This window comes from Cavia porcellus, unplaced genomic scaffold, assembly GCF_034190915.1.
Source record: "Cavia porcellus strain 051 isolate PalLab524CR breed Dunkin Hartley unplaced genomic scaffold, mCavPor4.1 scaffold_1, whole genome shotgun sequence".
Classification (NCBI taxonomy): domain Eukaryota; kingdom Metazoa; phylum Chordata; class Mammalia; order Rodentia; family Caviidae; genus Cavia; species Cavia porcellus.
Window position 1 is genome coordinate 172,702,064 of NW_026947484.1, and position 7,562 is coordinate 172,709,625.

The window sequence follows — 7,562 nt, forward strand, 5'->3', positions numbered from 1 at the left end:
ATCCTACTTTTTTGAGGAATCTCCTCAGATTTACGCAGTGATTGTACCAGTCTACATTCCCACCAATAGTGGAGGATGGTTCCTTTTTCCCCACATCCCCAGTAATATTTGTTGTTAGTTGACTTCTTGACTGTAGTCACTCTTTCTGGGGTGAGATATAATCTCAGTACGGTTTTAATATGCATTTAATGACTAATGATGTTGAACATTTTTTCATGTATGTATTTGTCATTTGTATTTCTTCACTTGAGAACTGTGTATTCATCTCAGATACACATTTTTGGATTGAGTCTTTGAATTTGGGGGTCTTGATTTTTTGGTTCTTAATAAGTACTATATAAAAGCTTTGTATCTGAAGGACAGTTAGTTAAAATTTTTTCCCATGCTGTGTGTTTTCTTTTCCGTTGTTTCTGATTTCTTCTAATATGTGTTATGGATTAAAAACTGGTGGTCAACTTAACACCTGTTGAATTACATCTGTGTGGTGCTGCTGAATGTAGATGCCCACTGAGGATAGTTGCCAGCATAAAAGGCCACATGGAGAAAAAGAGCAGGGCATTGTGGGTTCTTCTATGAGTTGCTATTTGGAGCCATTGGTTCTCCTGAAGAAGCTTATCATTCTGGTTTTCCCAGTATGAATTCAGCCATTATCATTGGAGGAGCTCACAACCTTGTCTCTGAGAGTGGCTGCTGTTCATTTTGAGAGAGCTCTGCTCCTTACATTGAGCATTGATTCCTGGATCTGAAGGGAAAATGTTTGCTAATTAATCTCCAGAACCTTGTCACACTGGCTTCCCGATATGATCTCAACTGTACTCATCATCAGAGGAGCTCAGGACCTCCTTGTCACTGAGTATGGCTGTGATACATTTCAGGGGTGCACTGGTCCTTACATGAGGATCATGTTTTGGCTCCAGTGTAGAACACTCAACCTACTGGCACAGATCCTTCACCTCACTGGTATAGACTCTCTAGTTTTCACCACTGACCTTTGGGCCTTCCCAGCACAGATCCATAAAACAAACTTGCATGAGTCACTGCCGTAAGCTCTAGACTTGCAGTTGGACTTGTATGAGGCATTGTCATGAGTTCAGTTGGACTTATGCAGGACATTATTGTGGAATCCAGGCCTTCGGGGAATTTACTACATCTTTAGGACTGTGAACAGATTTCTTGCACTTTCTCATATTTAACTCTGAGTGACCATCATAAATATTATAAATTCTGCATCCTGTATGTAATTGTTCTCCTTGTAACCCCTGACTAAAACAATGTGCAAAAACTTTAATCAGATGAGATCCCTGTTGATTCTTACTTCTTGTGCAGTTTGGGTTTTGCTTATGAACTGTCTGCCTACCCCTTATCTTTCTCACCCAGTAGATTTAGTGCTTCTGTTTTAATATTTAGTTTTTAGTTCTGTTTTAATATTTAATTTAGTGCATGATGATAGAAATAAGTCTAGTTTTAGTTTTCAGCGTATGGAAAACTAATTTTTCCAGCATCACTTATTAAAGAGGCTGTCTTTCTTCCAATGAACATGTTTGGCCCCCTTGGTTGAAGATAAGGTGGCTGAGCATCTCTGTAGTTATGTCTACATATTCCAAATGTTTCACTGAACCTTGAGTTTTTTGGCCATCACTATAATGATTTTTTTTTTTTTTTTTTTTTTTTTTTTTTTTACCGGTACCAGGGATCGAACTCACGACTGCCTGCTTGCAAGGCAGGTGCTTATGCCGCTGAGCTAAATCCCCAGCCCCACTATAATGATTTTATCACAGTAGCTTTGTAATATAATTTCAAGTCATTGTGATGCCTCTTGCCTTGCCTTTGTTGCCCGCTATTGATTTTGCTATTCTAGGTAATTTTTGCTCCCAAATGAATTTAGGAGCATTTTCTCTGGATCTGTGAAGAATGCTAATGGTATTTTGATGGGGCTTCCATTAAATCTGTATAACATTTTTGGGTGTATGGCCATTTTCACAATGTTGATTTTTCCTATTCATGAGCAAGGGATATCTTTCTTTCTTGTTTTTTTTTTTTTAGTTGTTGTTGTTGTTATTGTTTTTTGTTTTGTTTTGTTTTGTTTTGTAAGAGGGGTTGAACTCACGACCCTGTGCTTGCCAGGCAGGTACTTATGCAACTGAACTAAATCCCCAGCTCATTCATTTTCTAATATCCTCTTTGATCTCTTTTTTCAGAGTACTGTAATTTTCAATATATCCATCTTTTACTTCCTTTGTTAGACTTATTCCTAAGTATTCCATGTTTGGGGTGCTACTGGGAAGCATGTGGCTTCCCTAATTTCTCTTTCAGTGATTTTTGTGTGTGTGTGTGTGTGTGCAGGAATCTTATTGATTTTTGAATATTAACTTTATATCCACCTATGGTACTGAATTTGGTTATTTGTTCTAGAAGTCTTTGGTGAAGTTTTTGAGATTGTTTATGTAGAATATCATGTCATCTATGAATAACTATAATTTAATTTCTTCCCTCCCTATCCTTATTTCTTTTATTTTTCTCTGTTGTATAATTGTTTTGGCTAATTTTTCTAGAACTTTGATGAATAGGAGTGGTAATAGTAGATGTCCTTGTCTTATTCCTAATTTTAAAGTGAAAGTTTTCAGGTTTTTGTCATTTAGAATGTTGTTGACTGTTGATTGATCATAGATGGCTTTTATCAGATTGAGATAAAGACTATTCTGATTTCTGTAGGATTTTTATCATAAGTAGATGCTGAACTTTATCAAAAGCTTTACTGCATCTATTAAGATGATCATTTGATTTTTGTCCTTCACTCTGTTGATATAGTGTATTAACTTTATTGATTTGCATATGTTGAGCCATCCCTGCATTCCTGGGATGAATCCCATTTGGTCATGTTGTGTAATCTTCAAGATGATTTACTGCATTCTTTTTACTAGTATCTTCTTGAGGATTTTTGCCTTTATGTTCAGTAGGGAGATTGATCTCTAGTTCCCTTTTTTGAATAAGCGTTTCCATGGTTTTTATATCAGGTCTCCAGGAAAGAATCAGGAGAATTGCTTCCATTTCAATTTCATGAGTTTGAGGACTATTGGTGTCATATCTTTTCTAAATGTCTGATAGAATTAAGCTGAGAACTCATCAGGACCTTGGCCTTTCTTTGTTTTTAATTATGTTTTCAATTTTATTAACTGATATTTGGTTATTCACAATTTTCATGTCTTCTTGATTCTGCTTTGGTAATCCATAGTTTCCAAAAATCTGTGCATTTGTTCTGTATTTTCCATCCTATGAGTGTAAAAATTTTTAAGCAGTTTTTGATGATTTTCTGAATTTCCACAGGATCTGTAGTGATTTTTATCATTTTTATACCTCAGCTCTTGAATTTGAAGGTTTTTTTAAAAATAAAATTAACAAGAAGTTTATCAATTTTGTTTATTCTTTCAAAGAATCTACTCAAATTCAGTAGTTTTTTTGTATTGTTTGCTTAATCCCAATTACATTAATTTTTGCTCTGATCTTTGTAATTTCCTCCTTTGTTTTGAATTTGATTTGATTTGCTTGTCTTTTTCTAGATACTTGATATGTAGCATTAGGTTGTTTATTTGTGTTCATTCTATTTTCCTAATGTGAGAATTCACCATTACAAATTTTCCGCTTAGGACTGCTTTTCATTGTGTCACAGGTTCTGTTAAGTTGTTTTTGCATTTTAAAATTATAGATACTTTTTATGTTTTTCTTTAATTTCATTTGTGATCCACTGGTTGTCCAGGATACCGTTATGCTTAATTTTCATGTGTTTTTGGAGTTTTTGCAGTTTCTTTTTAATTAATTTCTAATTTCACTGCACTGTGGTTAGATAACATGCATGGGATAATTTCATTTCTTTTGCATTTTCTTAAGCATGTTCTGTGGGCTATTTTAGAGAATATACCATATACAGTTGAGAAGAATATGCATTCCGATGTTGTTGAGTGGAACATCTACTAACATTTCCTAAATCCATTTGGTCACAGAGTTGGATCAATTTTCTCATTTATTTGCTGAATTTTTGTCTAGGTGATCTACCTCTTTGTGACAATTGGTTGTTAAGATCCTCCTTTATAATTCTGTTATTGGTTATTTGATTTTCATGTCTATTAATATTTGTCTTATATAGTTATATGCTCTCAGATTGGTGAATAGATATACAAATATACTGTTACCTCTTTCTTTTGAATTCTTCCCCTAACAAGTATGTAGTGAGATTCTTTTATTAATTATTACTATTATTATTATTATTATTATTATTTCGAAGGTAGTAAAATACAGCTGAACAAGACAGAATAAGGCCAATTGAGACAATGCAGTGAAGTTGTTACAGAACTTCACAGCAGGTTACCGGGATAACAGTAGTAGGTATCATAGTATATCTCGTTATCTTCACAATAGTTGTCCTTTCAATCAGATATAGCAAAGTCAAACCTAATACAGAACGTCATAAAACCTATCAAAACAGGCTATTGAATAGAACAATACAATAATCAGAACAAAGCAAAACAGTGATCACAATATTTGCCTTCGAAGAGATAGTAGAAGGAAATCCCCTATATTTGCTATATTGCATACGGTCATCCTCCCAAGAGATGCTCAGAGCTCTGGCTCCCATTTGCTAATAGTGTTGGGGGGAGAGGAATGGGATATTTGATTCTCAGCCCATGGGCCAGTAGGCTCATGGCTGCTTACCAGGGCAGTGAGCGGGTTCATTTGTTGCCCAACGCCCTAAGTTCCACCGTGGTGAGGATCTCATGAGATGCTGTCTGGCTGGTTCTCTCCGTGGGTCTGTAGTGACCTACTTCATTTCTTTTGATCATTCTTGGTTTGAAATGTGCATTGTCTGCCAATTCAAAAGCTATTCTTGCTTTTATCTGGGTTCCTGTTGCATGGAGTACTGTTTCTCATGCTTTAACTTTTATTCTATGAATTTCTTTTTAAGTTAAATGTGTCTCTTCTAATCAGCATATTGTTGGATCTTGTTCTGCAAGTCTGTTTCTTTTGTTTGGTGAATTGAGGTCATTTACATTGGTGATTAAAACTGCTACATACTGGCTTATCTGAGTTGCGTTATTTTCTTGCTGTCAGCTTCCTCCTTTTCCTTCCTTTTTAATTTTTTGCTCCACTTGTTTGTTTCTGTCTGTTGTTGCTCTTGAAATTGTGGTCATTTTTGTCTATGTCTAATATATCTTTCAGTACCTTGTGTAGTCATATTCTGCTTCTAAGAATTCTCTACTGTTGCTCTACAAATAATTCTTAATAGTTTATTTGTAATTACAAATAAAAATTGTAAAAGGGTTATTATAATTGAATTTGGCTAAAATACATTTGAGTGCCCTCTGATTCTTATGGGTATTTGTTTGTCTATATGTCCAACTGTAAAAAGTTGTTTTATTTGCAATCAACAAATCATTGTCCTTTTGCATTTTTGGTATTTGAGGCATTTGTCTGGTACGCTTTTACTATAGTTGCCAGCTGATCAAATTGATATAAAAATTAGTATTATAACTGTAATGCATATTGGGTTTTTTTGTATTATGCCTTGAGAGTTTCTCTATGTTGAAAAATATTTTGTTAATTGTTATATTTTGGTTCTTATAAGTTATCAAAAACTTTAAGATAGACAAAAATCCCTTAGGATTTTTGGGGGAGAAGAAATTATTGGACAGGACCCCAGTTGATGAAAAAAGCAGCTCCCTGGAGATAATTGTCCAATTCTTGTTCATTAATAGGAGGCCCCAATTATTTCCAGTTTTAGGGGGTACAGCCACATAAATGTTGTTCAAAATATATTATTTGATATGTTTACGTTAGCCATTATTGAAAGATAAGACAATGAGGTTTTCTCATTTAAAGATGCTTTGATACAAAACTAAATTAAGAAATAAAGATTTTCATAGGTTTATGACAATGTTGCTAATCTCATGGCATATTGAATATATTTGTGCCCTCAGATGTACAGGTCTTCTAAAACATAAAACTGAGATTATTTATACTGATAAGGTTTTTCTTTCTGATTCAGACATTTTTCTTTTTCTTATGCTCTGAGGTCCGACCAAGTCAAAATGAGATCACCAGTCAATAGCAATATTCTTAACAAAAACTTACATGATGTATATGGTATGTATGTGCCCATACATTTAGAAATGGTTAGATATTAAACAGTCCAAAAAATGTCACACACTTCAATAACATCCCATTAAAGAACAGATTAGCTGAGAGCTTCTTGTGTACTAGATAGAGACAATTGATGAAAAAGACTCTTCAATGTCAAAATGAAGATGAAAATATGTTATAAAATATCATCATAATTGTCATGTAAAATAATATGTATGCTTTCAATTTTTCTCTGTAAAACTATATAACTGTTGTCTGTTAATATTTTACAGGGATTCAACTACCAGAACATTTATGGTCATTGAAAAATAAATGTTCTCTGGCCACACTTTGTATTTCCACATGCATATTATTCAGATAAAATTATAATAGTCAAGCTTATTGCTCCCATTACAACTCAGTGTCATTAGCCTTCTCTTCTGGATGTTGATCAGCTGAGATTTGGAGACCAAAGCTAGAAAGATAGATGGGCTAAGAGGACAGCCAAAAATTCTGGTAAGTTATACTACCTCCTGAACAAGGAGATTGTTGGACCACAGCAGAAAGAAATCAGTGCTGTATAGTGCACCAAAGGAAAGTCACCAGGAGAAAAAAGTCTCTGAAGCTTTTGTAGAAAGCAAACTTGGTCAAGCAATGGCCATGACTCATCCAGACAGCTGATACTGAGAGAAGAACTGAGAGACACTGTACATGATTCCAAAGTAGTTCCTGAGGATACTAAACTGACTCGGCAGATACTAAAAGACTGATTTTAATTAATACAGGTCTCATTTTAACTTTCTCTTAAACATCCAGCAGAGAAGTAAAATAACAAGATATATAAAACAATGCCATAGTTATAAGTTAGCTATAAAAGAAATTCAAATTACTGACAATTTCTAGCGACACTAGAAACTGACTACTATTATGAGTGAAGGGGATGTATGGGGTTAAGTTCTAAACACAGAGACATGAAATCCTTGGACTGAAAATTTTTTACCTAAATGAGCAAGTCCACTCAGAATTCAATGGGTTTGAGTTTAAAAAAAAAAAAAAAAAAATCATTGCCGAATGGCCTCGAATCAAGATTGGCAGTTTTCAGAAGTTGTTGGTTTCAAATTGGAGCCTATAATGTTATCATTTATGGTCTGTTGGTCATTTCAGAACTTTAGAAATACAATGGTCAGTTCATTAGAAAGAAACAACTTTCTCCCCAGTGAACCCATTGCTGCACTTTGGCTGTGTTATGTGCTTCTGACCCCACTGCCACCACCAGTTTTTTACAGTGTATAAATAAAGAGGCAGACCTTCTGGATAATCGCTGTTTCCCCATCAAAGAAATCAGGTCACACCCAATTCTGGCTGTTTTAATGTGTTTTATTTCTTCTTAATCTCATGCCACTTCCTCCCAGGACCCTGCTTCCTGTGTAGGTTAGAACATGTAGACATTT

The 7,562-nt window shown here is 34.6% G+C and overlaps 1 non-coding gene across 1 annotated transcript; it reads left to right on the top strand.

The window, feature by feature from the left end:
- The first annotated feature begins 7,182 nt into the window (after nucleotides 1–7,182).
- LOC111754347 (small nucleolar RNA SNORA2/SNORA34 family) lies at nucleotides 7,183–7,318 on the top strand. Its single transcript, XR_002789050.1, has one exon. It is a non-coding gene; the product is annotated as a small nucleolar RNA SNORA2/SNORA34 family (small nucleolar RNA).
- Nucleotides 7,319–7,562: the final 244 nt, after the last annotated feature.